The sequence below is a fragment of the Python bivittatus genome, unplaced genomic scaffold (assembly GCF_059951505.1).
Source record: "Python bivittatus isolate LINGU-HERP-01145 unplaced genomic scaffold, Pbiv_v1 ctg000100_np1212, whole genome shotgun sequence".
In the NCBI taxonomy this organism is placed as follows: domain Eukaryota; kingdom Metazoa; phylum Chordata; class Lepidosauria; order Squamata; family Pythonidae; genus Python; species Python bivittatus.
In genome coordinates this window covers 5,201,815-5,229,659 of record NW_028277038.1, presented here as the reverse complement: position 1 = coordinate 5,229,659, position 27,845 = coordinate 5,201,815, and the positions used below count along the sequence as shown (strand labels likewise).

The window sequence follows — 27,845 nt, the reverse complement described above, 5'->3', positions numbered from 1 at the left end:
AAAATGCTAAGCTGTATTGACAGACCTGGGGCTTAGAAATCCAAATTCCTGAATAGTTCACTCAGCACAAAGATATTCTGCAGGCTTACGTCCACCCCCAACAGATAAATTGGCCAGGAAATAAACAGAGGCCAGCAGTTACTAATAGGCATTACTTTTCTGATAAACTAAAGCTGTATTGAGCTTGGCAGTGAAATGGTTCAAGATCTGATAAAAGCAGAAATGAATGCGAGGAATAATCCCAAACATAGAAGGAGCATTCCAAAGGTATTATTCACAGGCACTTTTCTGAAAGTTCTCCTTGGAGAACTGTAGTTCCTTGCTAACCTGAGCAGGTGTTGTGGTCAGAAACAGCTGCCCATCCAGCATTCAGATACCCCCACAGAAAAGATCTTGTTACAAGTAATTTAACAAAAAGTCCAGTCCACACACAACAATCACGAACTTGACAGCCTGTCCAACAGCATTAGTGTCAGTAGTCATGTATGCTTTATGTCCGAGAGAGAGAGAGAGAGAGAGAGAGGAAGATACGTTATCTGCTGGTTGCACATGGCAGAGAGAATTGTGAGCTGGGCAGATGCCAGGCTGGGTTACAATGACTGCCAGGCAGATTGCAGTTTTGCTCGAGAGCAGGCGTGAACCGAACTGTGGATTCACCCATGCCTATTTCTGCAGATACTGTTATTGGTGAAAGGCTGGAAGGGGGAGCAAAAAGCTTGGAGGGCAAATGGGGACATTTCTCTAGGGATAATGTGATCCATACAAACCTACTTAGAAGTCTGGCATATTCTTTAGTTAAGTTTGCCTTCCATATATCAGCCAGTATCTAGTGAAGAACCGATTCTGTGTTTCTAAAGAAACCATGGCTCTTTGGGGGTACATCTTGGTTCTGTTCAGAGAGCAGCTCACGTGCAACCGAATAAGTATGGCAAGATGATCACCTGTTAGCTAAAAATCCCAGGGCCATGGATACGCTCCTAAAAGTTTAACTGATTTAAAGTTAAGCTGTCCTTTCAAACTGTCTGCACCATCTATCTCCTCGGTGAACACCACACTCTAAAAACTGGCCGTAAAATTCCTTGCTTTGTAACGTTTCTGCAAAATAAATAAATAAGTAAACAAGTACACAGTACTTTATCAATAATAGGTTTTTACAAAGCAAAGGCTGGGAGAAGGCCAAGAGTTAAGATGTATGATTATGGTGGGATGAGAACCAGCTTGGTACTCTTAGGCACACAACAGCTACCACCTATTCCAGAAAGTTCATCATGGAGAAAATCTGTCTATGTGGTCCCTAAGAGTTGACAGTTTGAAAGAGCCAGTCTGGTGTAGTGGTTAAGGCATCAAGCTAGAAACCGGGAGATGGTGAGTTCTAGTCCTGCCTTGGGCACAAAGCCGGGTGGGTGACCTTGGGCCAGTCCCTCTCTCTCAGCCCTAGGAAGGAGGCCAGGGCAAACCGCTTCCAAAAAACTTGCCAAGAAAACTGTAGGGACTTGTCCAGGCTGTTGTGAGGAGTCAAAATAATCAGAATTCAGTATAATTACAGAAAGGGAAAAATTTGCATCTCCTACGTATCAACTGGACACTCAAACATTCTGAATCTCTCCGTCTGCTATCTAAGAGCCTTTAAGGGGAGAGGAAGATCTGTGATCTTCTTCATGCCAAATGCAGGCTTTGCCCACTGAACTTGGTAACCATGCTTTGTCTCTTTGGCCCATATAGACTCAGCTTCAGGGCCACTGGATCCCACTGGTTCTCAAATGCACAGGCAGAAGAAAAGGCCAAGCATGGAAGAAAGGAAAGGAAGAGAAACCCTGGCAAATTTAACCAGCTGACATTTTAAATAGTATGCTACTCGCTGTTTCCAAAGGTAACATACGTGCAGACACCCCTTCTACATCACACACAAACCTTATAACTTTTGCTCCTTTATGTAGCAGTCATTATGTCCTGGAATATCAGTGAGAATTCAGTACGTTTTCTCGGAACAAAAAGGGAGAATCAATGTCCTTATTGTTCTAGTTCACTTAAATAACTCTTCAGTGCAAAGTCAAATATTAGCCAATATTTGGCACGGGACCCTAACAAAAGAGGACCTATTAGCCTTCCAGTCCCTGATAGGGATACTTTTAATTAAGAACTGAGGGGTATCCTCTTTTTGTAATCACCCATTACTGATTAAGCAGCAAGACACAGAGTCCAATCATGATCCGATTGGGAAGATGCTAAGTTACAGAGGTGTTACCTTTCTGAAATTGTCTGTGAATTGATTTCTTTTATTGAATTAATAAGTGTTATCATGCTGTACAGAAGGCAAAATTGCTGCTGAATGCAAGTGATAACATATAATTACAGAAAATCAAATCCTAATCTGCAGAGCTAAACCCGGTGTCAACATTTTAATTGTAGTTATGGGAGTGCAGTTAGCACCAGGGAGCAAGGAAAAAGAATCTCGTGGGTGCAAAAAGGGGGAGAAAATCTACAGAAACTGGTACTTTCAAAATCGTCTGGGAATGGGATCATTTAACTGAGGAAGGGGTGTTAACAATCCATGGAAACCAGGATCCTTTATTTCTTTAGTAAGGGAACACAAAGAAAGGGAGGAAAAGAAATACGTATATTTTTGAAAACCAAGGGGGTACCTACTTTGAATTCTTGGTGAATTCATAATAAAGAACTGCTTTATGGAGAGAAAAAGCAAGGTTTAGGGTTCAAGCCAGCTCTGCAAATTTTGCTACCTTTGGTGGTTCCACAACAACATCTACAGGACGTAAGCTCACAAACAACATTCGGAAGAAAGGCATGGTCCTCCCCATTTTACAGAGAGATCAGTTTGGCTCAAGTCAAATCAAGATGACTGATTTTGTAACATCCTGCTCATCTTCTTAAAGAGCATGGATAGGCTGTGTTTCAACATCATGCTAGGCCATGGTGTTTTTAAAGCTGGATTTGTTGAATATGTCAGAAGGGCTGGGTTATAATGCTAAGCTCTAAGTTCTGGTTTACAAGCACAATGGCTGAGTTCACACATCGTGTAAAACCAAAATCAAACAAGCCACACTGTGATTTGATACAGGAGTAGAAAATCTGTGGCCTTCTTGAGCTCAGCTACAACTCCCTATATTGTTCATTTGGCTAGTTGAGGTTGCTGGGAATTGTTGCTCTGGTGGCCACAAGTTGCCCGTGCATGGTTTAATGTGAGATATGAATGCAATTTGTACTTTTTAAAATCTTGTTGTTTTCCTAGAGGATCCCCACAACTGTCAGCAGAATGAACCAAGTCTTCCAAATGTAGCAGGACAAGTTTCCCACTCAAACATGAAGCACCACAGAGCCTCTGCCATCAACTTTGCTTTCTTTTAAGCTGTTGATGAAGGTCCTTTATTTTAAGGTAGGTTCAATTCTGGGATGTCCTGCTCAATTCCATCCATTCCATCTTTACACCTCCATTGGCTAAGGTGTTATTAGGGTTCTATAGCTGTTTTTCCCAACCTTGGATATGCAGACTTCAACTTCAAAAACAGCCACAACAGCTGAGGAATTCTGGGTGTAGAAGCCCAGACATCTGGACATGGCCAAGGCTGGGAAATGCTGTTTTCAGCTTATTCTAGAAAGATGGAATGGCTGCAAGGCAACCTTTGTTCAGCACATAAGCTTCTAAAACTCAAGAAATAAAATAACAATTTTGCCTCTTCGGAGACCACCTCACACAGACAGAATTTCCCCAGATGCAGCCCCCCCAAACTGCTATAGGCAACTCTACTTCACTAACCCTTGCCACTTTGGATCAGTGGTCATCAAAGAAATCTGTCTCCTGGCTCAATTACTGTTCTTTCCTGTTTAACACTGTTCTAAGTTTACTTAGGAATTAAGTAAGAAGAGGTATCTCGCCCTCCCTTGAAGAAAATTTGTGGATAATCTCTACCCTCAACTGCCATATCTCCTGTGATCCAGAGTCTTTAGTTATTTTAAAACTCTCTTTAGGAATGACAGCCTTTGTTGACAAAAGGGAGATAGCAGAGTCAGGGACACAAGGACAGCTGTTCTCTAAGCCCAGAAGACCGATTGATTTAATAACTAACTTAGCTAAATCGTTTTGCTAAATTGGTGCAATTAGTAGCTCAACTTCTTTTGTGGACACTCAAATCAGTTTAAGGGGGTCAGGGAGAGATATTGACTTTTGTTTTCTCTGGCTAATACGATCTGTTTATGTGGATCTCATTTAGGAGATGGTGGGGTCTGCCAATTTTAGCTACCCTTGGCGAGGAGAGCGTCTGGATATCTAAAGTCTGTCGTGAGCTGAGTTTGGTTTTCATGACTTTATGGACACATATGGAAGTGTTTAGCCATGGCCTTCTCCCAGATTGGTGTTTGGGTTCCCAGTTTGGCCTATAGCCCTAGGATTTCTTGGCAGTCTCTAAAGACTAATGAGGCTTAGCCACCTGCCTATCCATCTCCCCAGGAAGTGCTGAAGTCTCGTGCCAAGAACATTCTGGCAAAGCGTGGTGACATCATCCGCCTCTTCCCATTGGCCAAGCAATGAAAAGACTTTAATTTCTTAGCCATACCTTTTCTCCAGTTCTCTCCAGTAGGTAGAATGAGTCCATTTATTTGGTTTTGATGTTCTTACGCCAGATCTGACTGGGTGGAGTTAGTTTAATTGTTTCTCAACCTTGGCACTTTTAAGATGGTGGACTTGAACTCCCAGAATCCCCCCCTCCTCAGTATGTTGGCTGGAGAAATCTGGGAGATGAAGTCCACCCATCATAAAGCTGCTGAAGTTGAGAAGCACTGGTTTAATTCCATACAAGTCTTGGCCTGTTTTGGATATTTCCTTTCTGGTGTTCCCCAAAAGTGTGTTGTGGGAAAAGGACCACTTGCAGTGGAAAATCTGGAATTCTTTCCTGTGCAAAATAAGTCTTCATCCCTGTATTAGTGTATTTCAGCAGACAGCAAAACCCTTTGTTTTTATAAAGCCTTTTACAGATAACAAAGCCTCTGACAGTTTTAATAACTGATTGGTATGGTTTCATAGTGCTACTGTGGGATGATAATTGTACCAGTTTTTCTATTTTCCGCTGCTGTAGATTAAAGTTTATCTCCCCATTTTATCTTTTGCATTGAGTAGCTGAATTTTCAATGCTTTCATTGTTAAGTGACAGTGTTTGCCACCTTGAGAGTATTTTTAAGGAAGATACCTCAAGGATAAAACTTTCAGGGAATTGCCTGTAAAACACACCTCTCAAAGTGCACCCCCAGAAAACTAGAAACTTACACAGATTCGCATATAACTCTAACTCCCCCTACTTGCCACAGGTGTTATTGTAGATCCTTCAAGAGGAAACATGTAGTGCCTGAAGTAATCCATGATTGGGGGAGCAATCTAGGTCTCCTCTAAGCACAAGTCATAGGCAAACGAATGAAGCTTGTCCAGCTCACATTTCTGGAGTTAAACATTCTTCAGTGACCATTCATAGTTCAGCACAGACAATTTGGAAGAACTTGCTCAAGAACACTCTGCAGACTAAATTCCTGCAGCTTAAGTTAGCAAGGAACAGAAAGGTAAGATAGTAACCATACCACAACACTCAGGAGAAACTCAGGCTTAGCGACATGGGAATCCTTAACAATATAGGAGAGATAAGGGCCTGAGCCATTGGAAGCTACCAGATGGAAAGTCAGGAGATGAAGCTAAGAGACATTACTACTCCAGCCAAGTCATAACTGGAGGTGATTTATACAGCTTTTGTCCCCGTGGCCAGCTCTGGTGAATGGAGCCAACCCAGAATCTGGGTTTTGCTCCTGTAAAACCTAACCTAAACAGCAATCTCTAGAAAACAACCTGAACAACATTTTTCAGCAATAGGCAAATCAGAAACTCACCACCGTACAGGAAAAGAGGACAACCAAATTAAGGGTTTTAGGTCAACCGTTCCTGACAGAAAGGCAGAATGCATTGGATTATAGATTGCATTATAGCAAACCACTGAAATTTGCACCCGCAACTGCACGTATATTTAACAAGCATATTTTTTCCCACTTTTCTTTCCTTACGGTAGCCTAAGGACTCATTTACCCTTTGTGGCTTCTGAAAGACACAATCAGCCCCAACCATGCAGGCTAGAATCATGTAAGGTGAACAGGATGCCAACTCTTTCTCCCAAAACTTGTCCCTTCCAGATTTCTAGCAACTATCCAAAAAAAACAAACAACCCTTCTTGCTTCCTTCCCTGCACACCTTCTGCTGGGTTCCACCATTTCTACATTTTTACAAAGGTTGGAAGTTCCCTTGCTGATGTTTCTTCTCCCCCCTCCCAAGCTGGCAAGCTGAGAACCTGAATCTCCCCACTGATGATCAACACAAAGCAGCCAACGAAAATGTCATCCTTCTGAATATCATTTACATTTGCTGCCCCCCGTACCAGGGAAGAGGCACAGCAATTTGTACTTTGGCAACTGCTAACCCTACACGGCTGCTCTCTGATGCCCCCAATTTGTTTTTGACAGGCCTAATGCATCTTGGAAAGAGGGAAGCGCAAGGAAGAAGGGCCATAGCTAATCAGAACTGATGTATGAAAACTGAAAACACCTAATTGGTTCTAATTTGTTGTTAACATTCAGCTTGCTCTCCTGCTAAAAATAAAAATAAAGCAAGGTATGACGAGGATTTCAAAGCAAGCGAGGGACTGGCTTGCTATTATGTCCTACTCATGCTGAGTTTACTTGGATCCTTAAAATAAATCATGGTTGGTGATGGGGGACAGAAATCTCTGAGAACAAGATTCCTGATTCCTTCCATGTGTACACTAGGGGGGTTTCAACCCTCTGCAGAGTTGCTGTCCTCTGTTGTTGCTTTTGTAGTGGTTTTATTCTCTGGTGGCTCTTTGTGCTTGGTTTCAGATGCGATGGGTCACCTGTTCTTATTTCATGGTTTTAACCTTTCTACAGCACACCAACTCCGTAGCAGAGGATGTTATTCAATATGCATATGCTGAAAATAAATACATTGACCCCCAACTATCAGTGTGTAGCTAACCCGTATTTATAACACTACTCCATGTATATTGATTTAAAATTAAGTCCAAATGAGTTCACCAAAAATGCATCCCGGGGAACAGCTAAAGGAATTACAATTAAACATACAGATGTTTATCTCAGTGTACAGGTTTAAGTTGTGTTGCGTGCACATACTGACTGGATTCATACTCTGTTGAGAAAGGCCAGCATAAAATTTGCAGTGGGAATATATGGTGGTGAAAGCTAGACAGTGAAAAAGGGACGGAGGAGATTAATGCTTTCAAGTTATGGATTTGGAGAAGGTTGTTAAGAGTACTGGAGTACAAGAAGAAGCAATCAATCTAACCTGGATTGACTAAAGACCAATTGCTCCGAGCAGGTGATGATCACCAAGTAGAAATTCACATGCTTTGGGTGTGCAATGAGAGTGGATGATGGGCTTGGTAAGGTTGAGTGAAATAGGAGGGAAAGAGCTTGGAAGAGCTAAGAATTATCATCTGAGAGAGGTTGAAATGGTGGGCATTTCTTCATAGGCCCAACTCAGTTATACCTAACTAATATACAGGTAAAATTCAAAAGTGCATTATAAATTTAAACAAGCAACTAACAGTGCATCTGAGGTCAAAATTTCTCTGGTCTACTATTCTTCTCAGAATGATCACCAAGCAAACACTCTTGGAATGTCTTTGAGTAAGCGATAAGCTTGTCTTGCTCATGTTCCCCTGCAGTTAGGATTTAGAGGTACCCTACTATCAATCCTCTTAATTACTGCAGTGATGGTTGCATCATTGGAAGGTCCAGGTTGGGGACAAATTGTCCTGGAGAAAGATATGTGGTCACTAAGGGTCAACATCGACTTGATGGCACACAGTCAATTAATCAGTCACTTCCAAACCTAGAGGCTGCAGAGAGATGCCATAAATAATAGCTACGGAGAGCATTCTTCTCTCCACCCAAAAGTTGGACTTCTCAATTCACCCTCATAGACTTCAATAGGCCAACTTAGTCAGTAACCTATCTGGAGTGCTGAAAGGATAAAAAAGGAAGTGATACTTGGTGCTCTGCCCACTGCCATGTGGGACTAGACAGCCCCCAAACTCTGGCAAAGGCCACTGGCAAAGAAGCATCAGAGAAGGTTTGCTCAATCAACCATTCTCTTCCAGACAACTGCTTTAGGGTGGGAAGTGGGGAAAAGGATGGCGGTGATGCAGAATCTTGTAGAAGCGATAAAGGGGCATGCAGGGTTAAACAAGCAGCCCGCCGTTCTTCCAAAGATAGACCTCGTGGTGTTCCAATGTGAAATATGGCTGCACTGGTGCCAAGGGAGGAAAGAAAACAGAGATACCTTCTATATGTGAAGGATTTCATATTTTAATGCAAGGCAGATGCGGACCCCCAAATGAATAATTCTCTGTCTATAATTTTTTTTTAAACCCCTCTTCTGATGTCTGAACACTCTTCCTGTTCAGGGAGGGGGAAAAGCCTCCTGGACAGCATTTCATCTCTTGTCTTAACCCTGATCCAAGTTTGGGAGGGGGAGGGGAAGAAGGGGAATAGAAAAACATGATGTCACCCCAGACACCACTTGCAATTCCCCTCTTCCTTTCTGAAGAACTTGATTCTTATTGTCTGTCTATTGCCTCCTTCAATAGCCCCCTTAAGAACTCTCAAAGCTAAATGAGAGCGAGCAAAGATCTAAGAAGAAAGGCAATCGGAGAGTGAATTCCAAGGCAATTTTTCATGCCAGTTCCTTGGTGATTTAGAGACAGGATTGGGCCTCCCCCCCCCTTTTTTTTCTTTGCACCAGATTAAAGGGTGAGAAAGAAAAAGGCTATGAAATCATTTTAAACAGGAGCAGTTCCAGCGAAACACCCTGGACCTTTTGAATATCAAGTGGATTTATTATTATTTTATTTTTCCTTTTGCCCCCATCTGGGCTCGGTTTTTGAAAACTAGGAAGACTCTCGAAAGAGTTTGCTAAAAGCAAGTCAGGATCCAAAAAGGTTGGAACAGAGGGGGTGGGGGGTGCGACCCACAATGCAGGCCCTGGTCTTTCAGAAGGGATATTATGTAAATAAAGAGCCTAAACATCAACATCTAAGCTCAGAATAGATTCTCGTTTGGAGCTTTAATAAGATCTCATCTCGCAGTTTTGAAACAGGCATGCTGAATAAAACAGCAGTTAAGAAAGAAACAAATTATTCAGATTTAATGCAAAGTGTTGAGTGGACTTGCAAGGCTTTAAATCAGGATGGCAAGATGGCATGAGGACATACCCCCTGATACCCCAAATTGGTGCCCACAGACTGGACCACAAATAGAAATAATTAAACATTGGCGAAGCTTGCAGGATTTGACGATTGTGTGAAATGATGGCTCCTCTGTTATGGGGGACACATGCACTCAGCCCACAGCCGAAGAGCATGCAACGTGCCAGAAAACGTTGCTGACTCCTGCCGTAGCTGTTCGAGAAGCAGGAAAAACAACACATACAAAAATTCAGCAAGAGGGACTTACTTGCTCCTGGAAATCTTTTCACCTGTTTATTAGCTGTGGCCATAGGAGTCCCTGCGTTTTCTTCCGGGTAATAAAAGTACCAAGTTGTGTCTCTGTGTGTGTCTGCTCTGCCCCTGTGTTCCATCTGCACGCATTTGTTCTGGGTGCACCAGGAAGCATGGGAAGAGCAGCTTCAACTTGGCTGTGTGTAATGGAAAGCTTGAGCGAGGAAGATATTGGAGTGGAGGATCAACTGGAGGATCAAGGTGATCAGGAGGGAGGGGGAACATTCCACAGCATGCGCCGTCCACAGCAAGAGTGTGGGAACAGAAAGAGGAGGAGGCTAGCCTCTCCCTAGAGTCTCACAGGTTATAGCCACTAGTTGCTTTAGTGTCAGGCCTAGCCCAAAGAACTCCTGGAGACCATGCAGGTTCAATCAGCAAGGTTTATTTGCCAGCACCTGTTTACAGAAATCTTCTCAGACTGACCAGCAGTTCCCAGGCACAACTCTCTACTATCTTCTGGAATGTTTAGGGATGCGCCAGCTTTCTCCGCTTATCTCCAGAGCGTTGCTCTGGAGACGAGAGCACCGTTTTCACCCCCCTTCCTCCATTCCAGTCCATCACATCTAGCATAGGTTGAGTCTGGCGAGATTCTGTCTGTTAGGTGCAAGCTAATAAAGGAACTGGACTGGACTGGATTGCCTCGTTGTTGTCCTTGGGGCGAACCTGACACTGTGGGTCACTGGACCCACAGGCGGGAGGGAGACTTAGACAGGAGCAGCCAACAACATTCTGAGCCAATGCCCTGACGTTCCTCCCTTAGGGATGCATTGGGGGTATTTTTCAGGAATTCTTTCCTCCACCTTGTAGCCAGAATGTCTCCTTTTAGGACTCCTGGATAGACAGTTAGAAAAAAGCCATGGAAGATTATTTCAGTAGAAGATGACTGCGGTCAGATTACTATAGGCACAGAGATGGAAAGATTCGACACTACCCACTATGGAGGAACGGTCGGTGAAATCGACAGATCTTGCTGAGATGGGTAAACTAACGTCTCCGATTAGAGGAAAGACACTATTCACTGGTGTCTGGAAACCTCCTGTGGAGTTATTGCGTAAAAATGAACTTGTGATTTATGATTTTGATAATTAGACAGGATAGATTACGGAAAGAAGAGAGTCATGATGTAACTTTAGAGAGAGAGAGGGAGATTAAAATATAATTGTAACTGCCGTGAAGAATATCAGAAGCCACTTCTCGTTATCTTTTTTCTTTCTTTTCTATTTTTTTTTACTTTTCTTTTCTTGCACTCTTAGCTTTCTCATTGATTTCTTTTTCTCTTTCTTCTTTATTTTATATTAGTTTTTATCTTCTTTTTAAAAATACATACATACATGCATACATGCATACGGAATTCTTTTCTCCACCATCCCATGTCTGATCAAGCTCATTTTTAAACACCATCTTTCTTTTGCTGGCCTAACTTCCCGTACCAAATGCAATCCTGTTCTGATACATTTTTGAAGAGTTATCCTGCTGATTGATAGACAGGGTCTCAAACCCTTTCTACGAGTTTCTTTGCAACTTTTTCGGGTTGGAAAGAGTAACCAGGATCAGGAAGCAAATCACAGAGAAGAACTTGCACGAGATTCCTGGGGAGATTCTACCTGCTGGAACAGACCATAATGGGCTCCATGGCCTCACAAGGTATCAGGTAGCCTTCTAAGAGCTTTTAGCTCTTTACCTGTCAGCTTCTGAAAGGTGACAACAAGGGAATATAACAACAACAACAAAGTTCATAATAAATAATATTAGAAATAATGGTCTGGCAGCCAATACACTTTCATCCAACTCACACCATTTTCCCACTTAAAAGAGTTCTCTTTAATAATAGAAATGCACTGGGTTTCTTAAAACCAGATGTTACAAGGGCTCCATTATTATTCCAGGTGGAGAATCTGTGATTGTTTTAGATTAAACACAAGTAGGAACATTTGCAGCTGTTCATAATGCCACAGTATTAACAAAGCTTTCTCCAACGTATTAGAGCTGAAGCTTTGGTTGTGGAGCGTGCCCTTCACAATAACGAAGAGCTATTCTTTGGGGACGAAGGCTTTTAAGAAAGAAGTGGAAGTGATGGAAGGATGGAAAACCGTGTTGTAGCAAACTTTACAGCAGGAATTGAGTTCTGCTAATGCTAGAGCTCTGAAAGACTCACTTTTTTCCTTTTAAAAACACAAGGAATATAGGGGACGGATGCCTGCCAAAATCAGATCTTTGCATCTATCTACCAGATACTTTTGGTGCTAGGTGACAGTGACAAACCCACATTTCCATTCAAGACCTTTCTCAGTCCTTATCAAAAGGCATCAAGATTGGGAACAGACTAGGAATTGACAACTTTTTGGCATCCAGGGACCACAATCTTTTTTTTTTTTATGTTGACAATCATAGGGGACAGGACTGTGATGTTACGACATCATGTCAAATGGGCAAAGGCAGTATTTTTAGGTTCTTTGGTACGGGAGTGGGATGTTAAAAACCAACAACAAACGAAACCCTTCCCTTCTTTTATTTGAAAAACTGGCTGTTAAGTGGTTTGCCACTGAACGGCAGTTGCAGGATCTCCAAGGGCTCTGGAGACCGCAAAAAAAAAAAGGGGGGGGGAGGGTTTGGGGACGGGGGTGTGAAATATCCATTCTGAGTAGAAGGTTGTTCTCTACTATTGAGCTAAGAGGTTTTCATGGCTCTGGGTCTGATTTCCCATCCATCACTGCTGGCTCTCCAGTCAAGAATCACGTTTCTGCTTGTGGAAAAGTCAGCTGTCAAGAAGCAGAATGAGCATATGCCTCTACAGATTAAGTGCTGTTCCAACATTACTCCTCCTCGTCCTCCTTCTCTTCCTCCTCCTCCTCCCAATTTGGTTCTCCATTAGGAATATAAGGAACGGTTTTAGCTGAGGACTGTCAATAGTCTCCTGATGCATTCCAGATATTTTGGCCCATGGCCTTCCTCAGCCTCAAACCACAAGACCAGTGGAGGAGTTCCAGTCCAAAGTATCTCAGGGGCACCACGCTGCTGACTACTGGTCTACTAACTAGTAGCAGTTCCTCTGCTATTGCGCAATTCTCCCTACATCGAGAGATCTTTGGGCACAGTACAAGGCAAACCACATCAACAGGACTACGGCATCTGCAGATCCATGTTTACATCCCGTCTCCCCCTACGCTTCCCCCTCCCCACCCCATGTCTCAGAGTGATGCCGTGTTGAGCTTTCAGGGCACAGGAGGAAATTAGTGTTCATGTGAGATGGTGGGCTGGCTTTCCTGACATTGTTTGTCTGAACCTAGCAGCTGTTCAAGGATGCCAAGTCTATTTAGCAAGTAGGATGAAGGATGAAAGAAAGAGCTTGGAGTGCATGTTTGCTGTATAGCTAAAAGCACCAGAGGCAACGCAAAACCAACATTCATTCTTGCTTCAAGGGCACAACATTCCCCAGTTTGCATCTTATTCCTTTGCCTGAAGGCACAAGATGTAATGAAGGACTTTAAAAGCAGGATGTATACACGCCCCCGCCCACCATGTCCTTATGATTATATTTTTCTGTTGCATGAAATGAGAGAAATTCCTCCTCAGGGAGGAAGCTATGACCCCAGCCTGCCCTCTGAAGAAGGTACACTTATATTTTATTGCTGTATTTTGGCAAATCACTGTAGTCAGCAGGAATACACACACAGACACACACACACACACCCCTTAAGGAAAGAGAGGCACTATCCAATGAAGGAGTAAATATTTTGACAGCTCGTAGGCTTAGATGTACAAGAAATGCTGGGGGGCCGTGGGGCGGGGGCTGTAAGAGACATATCAAAATCCTTATTAGTCCCAACATGTGGCTTAGTAGATATGTCTTATCTGGGTCTCGCCAGCCAGTTCCTGCTAGTCCAGGATCACAGTCCCTTGGATAACACTCTGCAGCCACTATCATCCTCAGGAGCACGCCAGACTCACGCTGGAAATTATGTCACACTGTTGCAAGGAAGACACACCTTTGGTTATCGCGGGATGACACACCGGGCAACATCTGCCTTTCCAAGTGGGGCGGCTTGTCTGAGAATAACTTCACAGTATTTGAGTAATGGGAAACTTCAGTTCAATGCTTCCCCTTCCTTTCCCACCCCCCTACTTACAGCCCCGGAGTCAAATTAGGATGACTAACTCTCCCAGGAGAGAAATGCGTACGATGCAATTATGTATCAATGTTCCTTGCACATACGGGATTTGGGCTCAATTATACTCATGATGTGGGAATCAGGTCCAATTGGATTTGAACATTCAAATAAATTCAGGGAAATCGATCTGCTTCGATCAGAACGTTCAAGGCGATTGGGGCAACTGATAGCATTTGATCCAGAATCAGACTGAATTGGTTTAGACTGAACCTGCATATCAGACCTATCTACTTCAATTAGCATCAATTTGCACCATGGATGTGCATATGCACATGTGAGAAAAGCTTCCCATTCAGTTATACGTGTCCCATTCAATCCCACAGGTTCAATCACGCTTCAAAACAATTCAGACTGTTGCATGTTCACCCAAGCACCGCATGTACGCATGTATGCATTATATTAAAGCAGATGCCCACTTTAATTACAATCTCCCTCTTATTTCGACCAAACAGAGTCACTCCCAAAGCGGCAATGCCTGGACTTAGACTGACTTCTACATTCTGAAAAGTAATGGTGATAAAATACCAGTCCGTTTATTCTATTCTGTAACGATTGTGGGTCATAATCTCTGAATGTATTATGTTTCACTGGCCAGGTGCACCACGTCCAGGAAACATGGGTCAAAACATTTTCTCAAAGAGGACGGCAAGCCAACCGACAAATTTCAAAAAAGGGTGTATGAGCTGAGGAAGATCTGCTGTCTTCTTCCTATCAGGACTGGAAGACACATGATAGCCCTCCCAAAGACTAAATCTAGTGTGAAAGTTGTCTCTCTGTGAAGAATCGGAGGAATTTATGTACCTACCAGGACCAAAGAAACACCTGCTTGCTTGCACTGTGTTTCCACTTGGAGGGACATTTCAGATGACAGCTGTCACGAAGCAAAACTCATTGAGTCTGCAGCAGACAGGATGCTGGGGAAGATCCCATGTGGGTTAAAACTCAGAAAGCCTTTAAATTTCTCCCCCTTCCCCCCAAAGAAAAACAACCCCACCGTGTTTCAAAAACTCATTTCAAAAGAGGTATCGGAACAATTGCTCTGAATATTCAGAAGGATACGTCCAAGTTACCACTGGAACAACCACCTCGCTCCGTGTAAACGTGCACATTTGGGTATCAACGCGTGAAGATAGGCCTGCGAAAACAGCATTTGACCCACCTTTCCAGACCCAGCCTAATCGCTCTTTTTTAAATCACAGCTTCATTTCCCTCCTGCCCACCCCAGAATATTTAAATCCATATAAAAGGTAGCAATTCCCCCCCCCAACACACACACACTCTACCCTCTTCTTGATCCCACCTCTCAGGATTTCTGTTCAACCTATAAGCCGCATTGCCTTCAATCTCTTTTATTTGTAAAACACCACCCACCCCTCCCTGTGGTTCATTTTACTTTGACTTTCCACAGCTTTCTGCTATAACTTAACTACCTGCCTTAATTTACATCTAGAATGCCAGTGGGGGGTTTCTGGGCACGTGGGGCTCCCCAATTTATGTCAATGTTCCCACCAGGAATTAATATGAAGATGACATCTCATCTTCTTGACTCCGATATAATTTCTCAAGGCAGATTTGTCGACTTTTTTCCTCTCTCGCTCTTGCATATACACAGATGCACAAAAGAATAGCACTAAAGGAAAATAAAGATGACAGCACAGTTGAACAAGGCAGCTATAAAACAGTGATAGTAATAAAGAATAAAAATGCTATATCGCGTTGCCAAGGGAACCAGTATTCAAGGACTCCAGGTAACGCTGTAAAACATGCTACTGAGCGTAACGCACTAAGCAGGTTAAGAGGTTATTTATTATGTTACAACATGCCATGCAGTGCCCTCTGGTGTGTGCAGAAGACAGAAATGTGTGGGAGTTTTAATTAAAAAAAAAAAACCCTTCTCCTATAGGCCTTTAGAGGGAATTAGCAAGAACTAACTGTTTGCTTTTCCTGGTACAAAATAAAGAGATGCTTTGGAGCTCTGCGTTCATCCTTCACCTGCTTCCTGAGTTAACCCCTTTTTGGAGTCCTACAATCCATTGCCAAACCAGGTTGAGTTTGCCCAAGATGCTAAGCCACAAAGAAATTAATCGCGGTTACAATCAATTTGGTGCGGAGGCATCTGCTAGGGCTTCAGCTGACTTGGCTAAGCTTGTTGGGCTAACCCAGCTGCAAAGAGAAAGCTCAGATATGGGGAAATGGGGATAAAGAAACAGGTTAGCCCATATAATGCTTTTTGTCCATACAGGGGTAAACGTCAGATCTGAATCAAAGGATCATAGGCTGCATCAGTTGTTGTTTAGTCGTTAAGTCGTGTCCGACTCTTCGTGACCCCATGAACCATATTGCGCCAGGCCTTCCTGTCCTTCGCTGCCTCCCTGAGTTTGGTCAGTTTCATGCTCATTGCTTCCATGATGCTACCTAACCATCTCATCCTCTGCCGGCCTCTTCTCCTTTTGCCTTCAATAGGCTGCATCAGACGTTGGCTTAATTATAAATATGTAGCAAGAAGCTGGGCATCAGGGCATACCGAAATAGAGAGCTTTTAAAGGTCCTTGGGGACATTTTGGTTTCAGACAAAGGCAGAGGGTTTGCAGAATTCAGAAGTCATACATGATGAGAACCAGTTAGGTGCAGAGGTTAAGGCACCAGGCTAGAAACCAGGAGACCGTGAGTTCTAGTCCCACCTTAGGCACAAAGTCAACTGGGTGACCTTGGGCCAGTCCCTCTCTCTCAGCCCTAGGAAGGAGGCAATGGCAAGCCTCTTCTGAAAAACCTTGCCAAGAAAACTGTAGGGACTCGCCCAGGTAGTCGCCAGGAGTCAACACTGACTGAAGGCACGCACACACACACACAAAGTGATCGCTGCGAGGCATAGATACCCTCGGAAGGAAAGGAAGGATTACCATGGCTGTGACAGCCTGTGAGAGATGCTTTAAAAAAATCTAAGAGACCCCTAAGAAGAAAAGGGGCTTCGTGCACAGAAAATGAGAAGCAGAAGTCCGAGCTTTCTGCCTGATAGTTCCCCTGTGAAAATATTTTAGCAGAAAACATTAAAAACAACAACAACAAAACCTTTCCTTCAGAAATGACCATGGGGGGAAAAATGTCAAAATAAAACTGGGCACAAGGGGAAGAGATGCATCCGTGGCTAGTCAGCAGCTTCCATACAATATTAGTTCCAATGCAGGAAGGCCTACGTGGCAGCTGAACTGACTAGTTTGGAGGAAATTTTACACCTAGGATCCAAACTGGCCCTGTAATTTAGCCTGGACACCTCTGGACAATTGGCATCTTCTACCAAATCCTCATGAACACCATGGATTGGTGTTTGGCATGCAAATGAGCCCCCCCGCCCCCCAATCTTTGGCTGCCTTTATTTCAGTGTTGCCCAAAGTTGGCCACTTTAAGATGAGTGGACTTCAACTCCCAGAATTCCCCAGCCAGCATGGCTGGCTGGGGAATTCTGGGAGTTGAAGTCCACTCATCTTAAAGTGGCCAACTTTGGACAACATTGCTTTATTTGATCTTCAACTTTTTTCTTTTTCAGCCACAACTTACTCGTTCAGATCGCTTGTATTCTTCCCGAAAGGCAAGTGGAATCAAAGAAGGCTGGAGAACTTTTCTGAGCAGCGAAGACAGATGCCGGGTGACCATGCGCATTCGGTGCCCGCTGGGGGTTTCCCTCGAGAAGGCAGTGAACGTTCTGATCTACTTGGCATCATTCTGCCCATCTAAAAAGTTTAAAGATAATCCCCACCCCCTTTGTTAAATCAGTTTTAGCTATTGGTTTTCGCTGACCTCAAAGAGACAGCACGGAATCAGGGAATGAAGGGGAGGGCTTTGGAAAGATCCAGCATGGTTCCTGATATTTGGGAAGAGCGGCCACCCCAAAACAGGCCACAGCTGTCTCTGGCAGGCAAAGCCTTCACCCACTTTAAGAAACCTTCAGTTCGGTTCTCCCCCCACTAAGTGGCAGCAATGCACTACAAACTACAGTGAGAAAAGAAAATGAACGGGCGTGTTGTATCCCTTCACTTTTTAAAGCTGAGCTGGTTGCCACTAAGAGGGAACAAGGCTTGCACTGTGAGAACTCAATGCCTGCGGACCGAGGTTGTGGACTTCAGCCAACAGCATTAGAACCTGAATTCCACCCTTTGTAAGACAATGGTAGATCAAAGGGTTATCCCCCCACCCCAATCCAGGATCCAAAACAGATCTCAAAATAGCACACACCATTTCGGAAAGATCAGCTTGCACCAACCCTTGTGCAGCGTAGATGGGCCAGTCCTGGCCAATCCTTGGATGGGAGACTTAGAGAATCCCATAGCCGTAAACTGGATGGGGTGGGGGTGAGTGGGTGGGGACCTTCTGAACGAAGTCAGTAGGAAGCCACATTTATTTATCTGTTTGTTGCTTATTTATACAGCTGCCCAACCAAGACACAAATCAGGGTTGAGTACATAATTAAAAAGAGCAAATAATCACCATCATAAAACATATTGCACCAGAGGCAATTTCAAACAACCCTTATCAATCAAAAACAGCCAAGACTGTTGTAAAACTCCTGACCCAGCGCCTGGGGGAAAAACAGGTCTTCAAGGCCTTCTGAAAGATAGGCAAGGTCAGGGCCACCTGAATCTCAGGGGCAATGCTGTTCCATAGGGCAGGAGTAATGACCACTGCCATACTGCTGCCAAGAAAATTACACAGACACGTCCTTCAAGTCCTCAGGAGTGGAACTTTACTCGAAGTACGTTTACCTTATATTGTGCTACAACAGCAAAAACAGTTAAGGAACAGCGAGGCCACTGGTGTGGAGAAGACCAGATGCAAGCTTTAGAGTCACACGCAACTATACTCTGCTGGATGTTCTTGGGGGAGTGGAGAAGAGAAGGTGGAGTGGTGCTTTTATGAAGAGTGAGAGCTCTGAAAGAAATCACCTCTAGCTAGCAGAAGTTTCCTTTTCCATTAAACCATTTGCTTCAATGTTTTCATCAACAATCCATACAAGCATAAGCAGTCCTTACAGGAGCATTTCAATAATCAGTACATAAACGATCAGTTCCTAACAACTCTCCCCTAAAACACAACAGAAACGTAGCAGTGATACATTTTGGGGGGGGGTGATTTGTGAAGCCTGCTTAATTTCCTAACCCAATACAGAAGAACATGAGCTGGACATAAACATACGTGATCCCTAAAATAGAAGAAGAAGAAGAAGAAGAAGAAGAAGAAGAAGAAGAAGAAGAAGAAGAAGAAGAAGAAGAAGAAGAAGAAGAAGAAGAAGAAGAAGAAGAAGAAGAAGAAGAAGAGGAAGAAGAAGAGGAAGAAGAAGAGGAAGAAGAAGAGGAGGAGGAGGAGGAGGAGGAGGAGGAGGAGGAGGAGGGGGGAGACAGAGAGAGAAGGACACAGAGAATTTCTCTCTCTCTCTTCTTTTTCTTCTGTAGTAGCGTGTCATAATCTAGAGATGGGCATATATGAAGCTGTGCTACCTGGCATTGCATCGTTTATCAATATCTGGAGGGCTACAGATTTTCCATCCTTGCTGTAAACTCATATGCCTTCCATCTAGGCTTCATCCTTCCTGAGATAGCAATGTAGAGCTCCAATGATCTACTTGGAGTGAAACTCCTGTTTGGGACACCAGGGGTATTTTATGTATTGGTGTAATTTCTCGATACAATGTAATATATATACCATCTCAAACCTTGGGCAGCGCTCAAGAATCTCAACAAGCCCTCCTGAAATACAATCCCATAAATATAAACAATAAAAAATTGAATAAAAAGAGGGCCAATCCATCCACCGACTCCAGCCCACCTGAAGGAGAAAGATGGCCCTCACTGGAAGCAGAATATGGGGTTGCAACTTCCTCCAAGCTTTGAGGAGGGGCTGGGCCAGCTTGTGTGACTGCATGGAAAGGGGGAGAAGCAGACTTGAGGGCCAACTTGAGGATTGGCTGACATCACTCTGTGCCCCAAGTCTTTCAAAATGTGCTGTCTGAATCCCAAAGAACATTCCGCTTAGGTGGAATCACCCCATGCATCGGTTGTATCAGTCTTTCCAGTTTCCTCATCCTTCTCACCCTTGGCACTCTGTCCAACAGCTGATTATCATGTTGTTGGCAGTCAGCTGTAGTAATTGAACTCAACCTTGGTGGGAGGGGAGTTGTGCAGAAGGTTAGGGAACCAAGGACCTGGCCTACTGTTATTTATAGCTGATTAAGCTTCATTCATCTTCACTGAAATGTTGCAGAAGATGGAAAGGATCCCAATACACATCTGTGTTTGATCACAGGCACCAGCTGCATATGGACCCCCTCCCCCTTTCGTGGAAAGACAGGCAGGGAAGAAAAGGGGACCAGTTAGCCTTCACACAGCTAAACAAACCAACATGGCATTTAGCCACAGTTTATCATGCTAAAAACCGAGCCTTTCGTAATGGGGTGGATGCCAGGTGAAACTCACACTACTTTGGGTGGGGACTGAGTCCAGAGAGATGGCCAGAGGGATATTTTGCCATGGTTTCTGATTTATTGGTCAAATGCAGATGTTTTGGAACTTGCCTGTGTGGTTTTACTCAATGCTTGTCAGAAACAAGCAAGCAAACTATCAATCAAACAAGCAAACAGAAAGAGTAAGGATAGCCAGACGTGCTGGAAAGATTGTGGGCCCTTGAGAAAATCTTCCGGGGCCTCCTTGAGTTGGAGACTCTCTATCCTGCCAAATACACATCTGTCTTTCCTTCTACCTCATCAGCAAGCAGACGGATTTGGGTTTTCCACGGTAATCCATTGTGTTTATGTCAAACTTTCTAGCTAAGAGTCATCTGGCTGCGGCCTTTGAGCTTTCCACACACCACCAGAGAATAGCAAAAAGTGTGTGGATGTAAAAGAGAGAGACTAACCTTGTTATTCTTTTGTTGGGCTCCCTCTGTACTTTTAGCAAACATTCCTTCTTTAATGTGTGCAAAGCCCTCGGTGATCCCTGGATTAAGGTGATATTTAAGCGCAAGGACTTTTAACGGCTGTGCTTATTTGAGAAGCTGGGGGATTTGACAAAAAACCCCAAACACCTATTTTAAAGCTTCTTCTAGGCATGAGTGCAGCAGGTTCTTACCTGATGGCTTAAGCATGGTAAAAACATAAATTGGGAGCCAGTCTGGTGTAGTGGTTAAGGTGCTGGCCTAGAAACCTGGAGACGGTGAGTTCTAGTCCCGCTTTAGGCATGAAAGCTGGCTGGGTGACTTTGGGCCAGGCCCTCTTTCTCAGCCCAACTCACCTCACGAGTTGTTGTGGGGAAAATGGGAGGAGGTATGTAGTAGCGAAGAGATACAGAATGGTTTCTCAGCCGCCACTGTGTCACCTGGAAGTTTGCAACCCAGATATATGATAGCTCTCACTATAGACCCAGCAACACATGCAGAGGGCACCAGATTAGGAAAGGCTGAAGTTGGCTGAGGGAAAGTTGCAACTAAAACTAGATGGGCGGAACACACAGTAGGGTAGGAATCTTGACTATGTCAGGGTATGATTCAGAGAAAATACACTGGGCTCCTATCCTGAAGACCCAGGTCCCAATCAAGAACTCAAGCATACGATTCCCTAATCAACCTAACTTCTAGCCAATCCTTGTATCCTGCACCCCAAGACAACAAACTGATCTATACAACTCAAGCAGGTTTGCTTACACCGCCAATATTTTAACATACATTTTACAGAATGTGCCCCACACAGCGATGTGCAATATGAAAGAACTACACAAATAATATAGCAGAACAAACCCACCCAAGGACAATGCGTGCATCATGAAAACATGAAGGGCTTGAGAGAATTAAAGAAAGAAATCCCATGAGTCAGTAAAGGATATCAGAATGAGCAGTGGGCGGGACGCTCAAGGGCCTCCTCCCCAAAGGAGGCGAGTTGCAACAGAAGAAGTATCCTCCCCAGTCACCCTTGTCTCAGAAGAAAGGAAAACGTCTCCAAAGTGACCTTAATGTATGGAGTGGTTCTTAGGAAAACAATAATCCACACCAGCTCCAGTAGAGGAGCCAAGTAAGATCAAGATGGTGATTGTGTACAAAAAACTGGCTCCTGAATCAACGTTCTACCACCCATGATCCCTTCCCTGATGTTCACCAGGTCCCGTATCCCACCAGACTTCTTACATTTAAAAAAATAATAATTTCAAATAAAATTAAATGGCAATCTGGCATGCTGCAGAGTACCAGCCTCTGGTAGAAGCTTCATTTACAAAAATGCCCCTAAGCCCCACGGGGATTTTTAGTGAACAAAACTGGCCCACAGTTGTCGCTTACGCTAAGCTAGCTAGAAGGAAGAGACAAATTCTCCAGTCTGCCTTTTATAAATGGAAGTAGGGCAGGATTGCACCAGGTCACGGTCAGCTTTGTGAAGCACCCCTGACGGTGGTTCTCCAAAGGGGGAAGATCTTGGCTCTACTCTGTGGAATGAACAGAAAGGAGAAAGGGACCAGGTAGAAGGGAGCTGGCTTAGACAACAACCCTCTATACCCATCAACAAAAGCAAAGTGCAAACACCATCAAATCAGTCTTTCCTTCACACTTACCCCACTGTTGATAACAACAGGAATTTTGATAGTTGCCAGCAACAGGCACTCAAAAACCTACTCCAATTACATTATTTTAAACTCTCTTGGAAGAATCTTGCTGTTCCTTCTATGCTCCCTTGATGAAAATGCCCTCCACCCAGCAGTCCAGCTTCATAAAGAACAACACACTGTTTTCTTCCCTAAGTTTGGCCATCGGCCCAGAGGCAGCCAGAAAAACAGATGAGAGTGACCGTGAGCAGCAGCAGGACCACAATGATAGATGAAACCTTTATCTGGACACCTAATCTCGTAATTATTAATTTTTCTAGGCCTTGCCATTGTCACTCTGTGCTGCTAAGTCAAATCAAGGAGGTAACAAGAGGGAAAACCCACTCACAAGGAAGAAAACCTCAACCGCGCTGAAGCCTACTTCCCTTCCCACAGACATTTCTGCAAAGGTCATTCAATCTAGTCCGCGATAACTAACATTCTCCCTTCCCTCCCCAAATAACTAAATAAAGACATGGAAGGGAGGATTTCAGAGGATTTAGAAAAATACATTTCAAGAAAGGTCATGGATATTAGACTTACATGAAGGGAACGAAAAAGTATTGAGCAGGAGAAAAACAAAGAGAGACCAAGTCAAGGTTGTCCCTTTCGCAAAATGACTTTGTTCCCAGGAAACGGAAACACTGTTCAACCAGTCGCTGTAATCAGCAGAATGGTTATCAAGGGTTTATCACATTTCAATGCTTATCTAAACCAAACAATCCGTAGAATGGTGGCTGATAAGGCCTCCCTGACGAGGTAATTTCAGCAATTAGAAACTCTACCATGTCGCACCAGGCTGATCTGAACAGCCCTTCCACTTTAGACTGTGAAATCTTTTTTCTCCACCCTCTTCCAGAGCTGTTTTGCTGCCATTCTCTTTCTCAACATTTGTGGCCACCCACCCTATCAACTGCCGCCCTTTCAGCTCTCCCTTTCTTTGGTAGACACAACTTGCTCTCCAAGACTTCTCGCTCTGAAAAAAACCCACGCTTTTCTGACCGAAACCCAAGGGGTTGGTTCCACCTTCTCCTGGCTCCTGGGATCTCATTAGAAAGAAGAACACTTGGTCAAATCAAGTGCCCTCCACCCTAAAGAAGGAAAGATCAACAGTGGGCAGCAATCCTTGAAGGTAGCAACATGACCCTTCAAACAGTTCTTTAGCTAAAAGCAGCCTTCTACACCAGGGAGCATCCTTTGAATCTGTCATCTCTAGTTATTCAAAGATCAAATAGCAGGTGATGGAAATGACCTGTCTTTGCCTGGAGAGCCACTGCTTGTCAAAGAAAAATACTAGCCAGATAGGTTGGTATAAAGCCATTCTAGTGTTCCCAGTAAAGCAGGGAAGAAGGCATTCCTTCTAAAATGGCATATATCTGCCCCAAAAGGGCGCCTTTCAGATTTGGCAAAATACCCTCACTCTGTTGCCCTTCCCAACGTGGTAGTCTTGCAAAAGTCTTGGGATCAGAACTTTCAGATTTCCCACCTACTCTCCATACTGGTTGGGGAAGGGGACTATAACGCTGACATCCAATCCATCTAGAAGGTTATGGGTTGGGGACCTCAGTTTCTGGGTCCTGAGACGCGCATGTATAAAATGAAAAAAACAAAATAAAACAGAAATGTAGTAGGAACTTAAATAATTGTGGCTTTAAATCCAAGCAGATGTGAAGGGCTCCAATTGGAGGATAACAGTTGGGAATGGGGTGGGTGGTGGGGAACAGGAAAGGATACACAACTCATCTCTTTAACATTATCCCTCCAGTCAAAACTGGACCATCCTCACTGTTTTTAGAAAATGGGAAAACAAATTTCTCACAGCCCCCCACCCTCCACTCCACCCCACATCCTGTCCTGTCTAGGTTGACCCTACGGAAACATCCCTGTGTGAGGCGTTAGCATCACTGCAACTATTTTCGTGACTTGGTTCAGAGAGGAGTTCTGGTGTCAAAGAAGTTATAAACAAGCATTGGTTGAGCCAAAACTTAAGAACCTCTCGCTAATATTTGGTCTGTTGTTTTAATGAAGGAGCTTGGATATGCAGTAGGTCAAAAAATAGGAGCATGCCTTAGAATTGTACTTCTAGGTCTAAATTGGCACTATTTCTAAGGAGCAGTATTTCCAGACTTATGGATGTCCCAAACAGCACACAACTAGACCTGTTTCTTACTGGCCATCTACTCTTAACTAAAACCTTCATCCTTCTGCAAAATCTTTAGGAGAAACCCTAGCTGCCAACTCTTCAACGTTTTTATTACAGAGGGTTTATTTTCCCTTGCTTTTGTTTGCACAACTATGCCCAGCTTCAGAATTATGCAGGGCTTAATTTAGCTAATTTGTTTATCTTGCTAAACAGAGTGCTTTCTGCTGCCTTGAGCAGAGATGGACTTTCAATCTTACCGTGTCCAGACGTGCTGGACACCAAAACAGAGATGACCAGAGACTAGATACTGTTGACAGTTTTAATCCGTCTACTTTTCCCAAAGCTTGCTATCTGTCTGCAGTACTGAAACTGGCTTGAATTTTAGAAGCTAAGGAATCCTAGATTTTATACACCATCGCTAAACAAAATAGAGTGGGAAAAATCCCAAACAGACCCAAGCAATGGAAAAGCAATCACTCTAGCCGATGATAGTGTTGTGGGATTTTCCAACAACTTTTTTTCAATCAAAATTTAATGAATGAAGAAACAAATCCAGATGTGGAAGGCTGTTTCCCTTAATAAATCATGATGCATGCATTTGGCATGCAAAATGCAAACGAATCTGTTTAAATTACAAGAGTTAATGTGCTTATAAAAATATAATAGGATGTCTTCATGGTTTTAATCACAAGTATACATCTTGAATTTCAGAAAAGATTACCTAGCTCAAGTATCAGATTTTACAGTTGAACACTCATCAAAGTGAGTTTCATAAACATTCACTGAGCAAATCTTTTTCTCCCCATATAACCTAAATCATCTTATTTACATCTGCACCAATTTGGAATCACAACTCCTTATGCAAATCACACCACCTCATGGAACAGAATTGAATAATCTTTCACTTTTTTTAAAAAAAATGTCATTGGTTCGTATTTCGTTTTCTCGTTAACATTCATTAAAACAGATTCTGTGTTCCGACCACACATTACATCTAAAAACTCCATGATTCACTGAAACTACAAAAATGTGCTTGCCCAATGACTAGAGGGCTAAAAACCCACAATGCAATCCAACTGTACTGCAAAGTGAGCAGATACAGAAGCTGATCTTACGGTAGTAGGAGGCATATGGTGAAAAAGAGAGAGAGAAGCTTTAAGGACTTGATGAATTACAATTGATATGACTCTCACAGTTTCTTTCTAGGGTAACATGAAATCCTGAAAAAGACAGTCCCCTTTCATGAAGAACACAGAGGTCTCAAGCACTTCTTCAGATCATTTTTGACCCATGCACTACCCTACCACCCAATTCATACTTTTAACAAGCAACAGGAAAACCTAAAGCACACCAATCCTTTGAAAACAACCTCACATTTCGCACTTCTTGTTCAGAGCACCCAATCTACCAACTATAAATCGTCACTGTGGATGTTTATAGGAGGCCATAAACAGCTTTTTATCACTAGGTGATTGCATTCTGAGATCCAGCCAATGGTGCAAGGCCACCTATCACACAGAAAGCTTAGTCTACAAAAATACACAGTGTACACACCTTGCTACCAGCTTCTTCTCATCATTTCACCATCTACAGCTTGTGGTATGTAAGGACAGGCGAACTTATATTACTATGTAGTTACTGTAACTTTGAAGCTGGGGTGGAGAATCCTTTTTTGGGGGGGGGGGTGTCAGATACTGGATCTCCATGTGGTAAACAGAGAGGAGGTGGGAGAGAAGCCAAGGATGGCCACCTCTTTCCATTCTTCTCGGTGCCAATGTTATGGATTATAATTACTTGTGCTGGAAAGCTGAATTGAACTCTTGCAGAGGGCTTCTAAATCCAGGCTGAAAGTTGCAACTTGCCAACATCTGCTGGAAAACTTGGGAATAGCCACAGTTGAATGGTTAAGCATCTCCTATATGTGAAGAAGATCTCAAGTTCAATTTCTTGTGTCTACTAAAGGATACTAAAGGATACTCCAACCTCAAACTGCAAGTCAGTGCAGAAAATACTTGAGGAAGCTAGTCAAAAGCTTGCCAACAGGACATTTTCCACCCATTTCTGAGGTTGGAAAGAGGCATGGAACTGGAAGGCTAGATGCTGGTGGAATTTATGGATCATTACTCTGGCTTCCTTAGCTCTTACACAGGAGAGGCACACAGCATAATTTTTTTTAAAGGGATGGGGAACCTCAGAGCCACCAGATGATGCCAAACTTCCAGCAGCCTCAGCCTGCGTGGCTAATAATCGAAGATGCTGCAGATTGCTACTGAGCAACATCCAGAAGGTCACAAGATCTTGTCTGACTCAAGACATTGAGTCCCTATCCTCAATATCTCTCAATATCTACCCTACCATGGAAAGCAGAAGCAGAAAGAGAAGATACAGGCAACAAAATATGACACTGAGAGATACCAAACCAAATATTTGCACTGTTTTATGAAAGACTGGGGAAAGAGCCAATCAAACAAGCAAGCTAAGCCTCAACCAAACAAGAAATAAAACTTTAGGCCTCAACAACCTCTTCAGCTTGACAGGAAATTCTCAAACTCATCCTTGAGGTCTGCTTATGTGCCGCCAAATTGGTGTCGACTTCTAGTGACCACAGAGATGGGTTTTCTACATGATGATCTGTCTCTAACCTGGTCCTTCAGCTCTTCCAACAGTGTACCCATCACCACTGTATCAGTCCATCCCCCTTGCTGCTAGTCATCCTCTTCTTCTCTTTCCTTCCACCTTCCCCAGCATTAGAGCCCTCTCCAGAGAGCTACATCTTCACATAATACATCTGAAGTAAGATAATTTGAGCCTGGTCTTCTGTGCCTCAAGTGAGAACTCTGGGTTGATTTGTTCAGTGATCCATTTGTTCATTTTCTTGGCTGCCTGTGGTATTCTCAGGAGTGTCCTCCAACAACCAAGTTCAAACGCATCAATACTCTTCCTATCCTGCTTCTTCAAAGTCCAACTTACACTTCCATAAAGTGTCACAGGGAATACCACTGCTTGCACGCCCGAGGTCTGCGGAAGCAATACATGTGAAATAAAACCCACCTGCCCCAGGCAGTTTTCTCAGAATCAGTTTGCCCAGGTTTCACTTCCACCAAAGTTTCTGAGAAACAGCTAGCAGATAGGGTTTAGTGTCTTTTTTCTTGCTGCCGCACGTTTGCTTTTTAAACCCAGACATTGGCAGGAAGACCTTGTCAATTTTTTTTTTAAATGCACACAGCTTAATGATGTTTGCTAGTGTTATCAGTGCCAAGTTAAATTTAGCTTGAATAAAAGAAATGGTAGCTCTCTGAAGCCATAAAAACAAGCGCCCTATGGAAGCGGAGCAATTAAAATA

The 27,845-nt window shown here is 43.5% G+C and overlaps 1 protein-coding gene across 11 annotated transcripts in view; it reads right to left on the bottom strand.

Annotated features, from left to right (window-relative positions):
* FBRSL1 (fibrosin like 1) overlaps positions 1 to 27,845 on the bottom strand; it is a 510,880-nt gene that overhangs the window by 307,984 nt on the left and 175,051 nt on the right. Inside the window, exon 1 of one of the 11 annotated variants that reach the window (XM_025169887.2) lies at positions 22,903 to 22,979. The exons of the other annotated variants lie outside the window; for them this stretch is intronic. The gene's annotated coding sequence lies outside the window, so the exon portion shown is untranslated. Of the gene's footprint in view, positions 1 to 22,902; positions 22,980 to 27,845 lie in introns of those variants that run through there. 11 annotated transcript variants of the gene reach the window in all.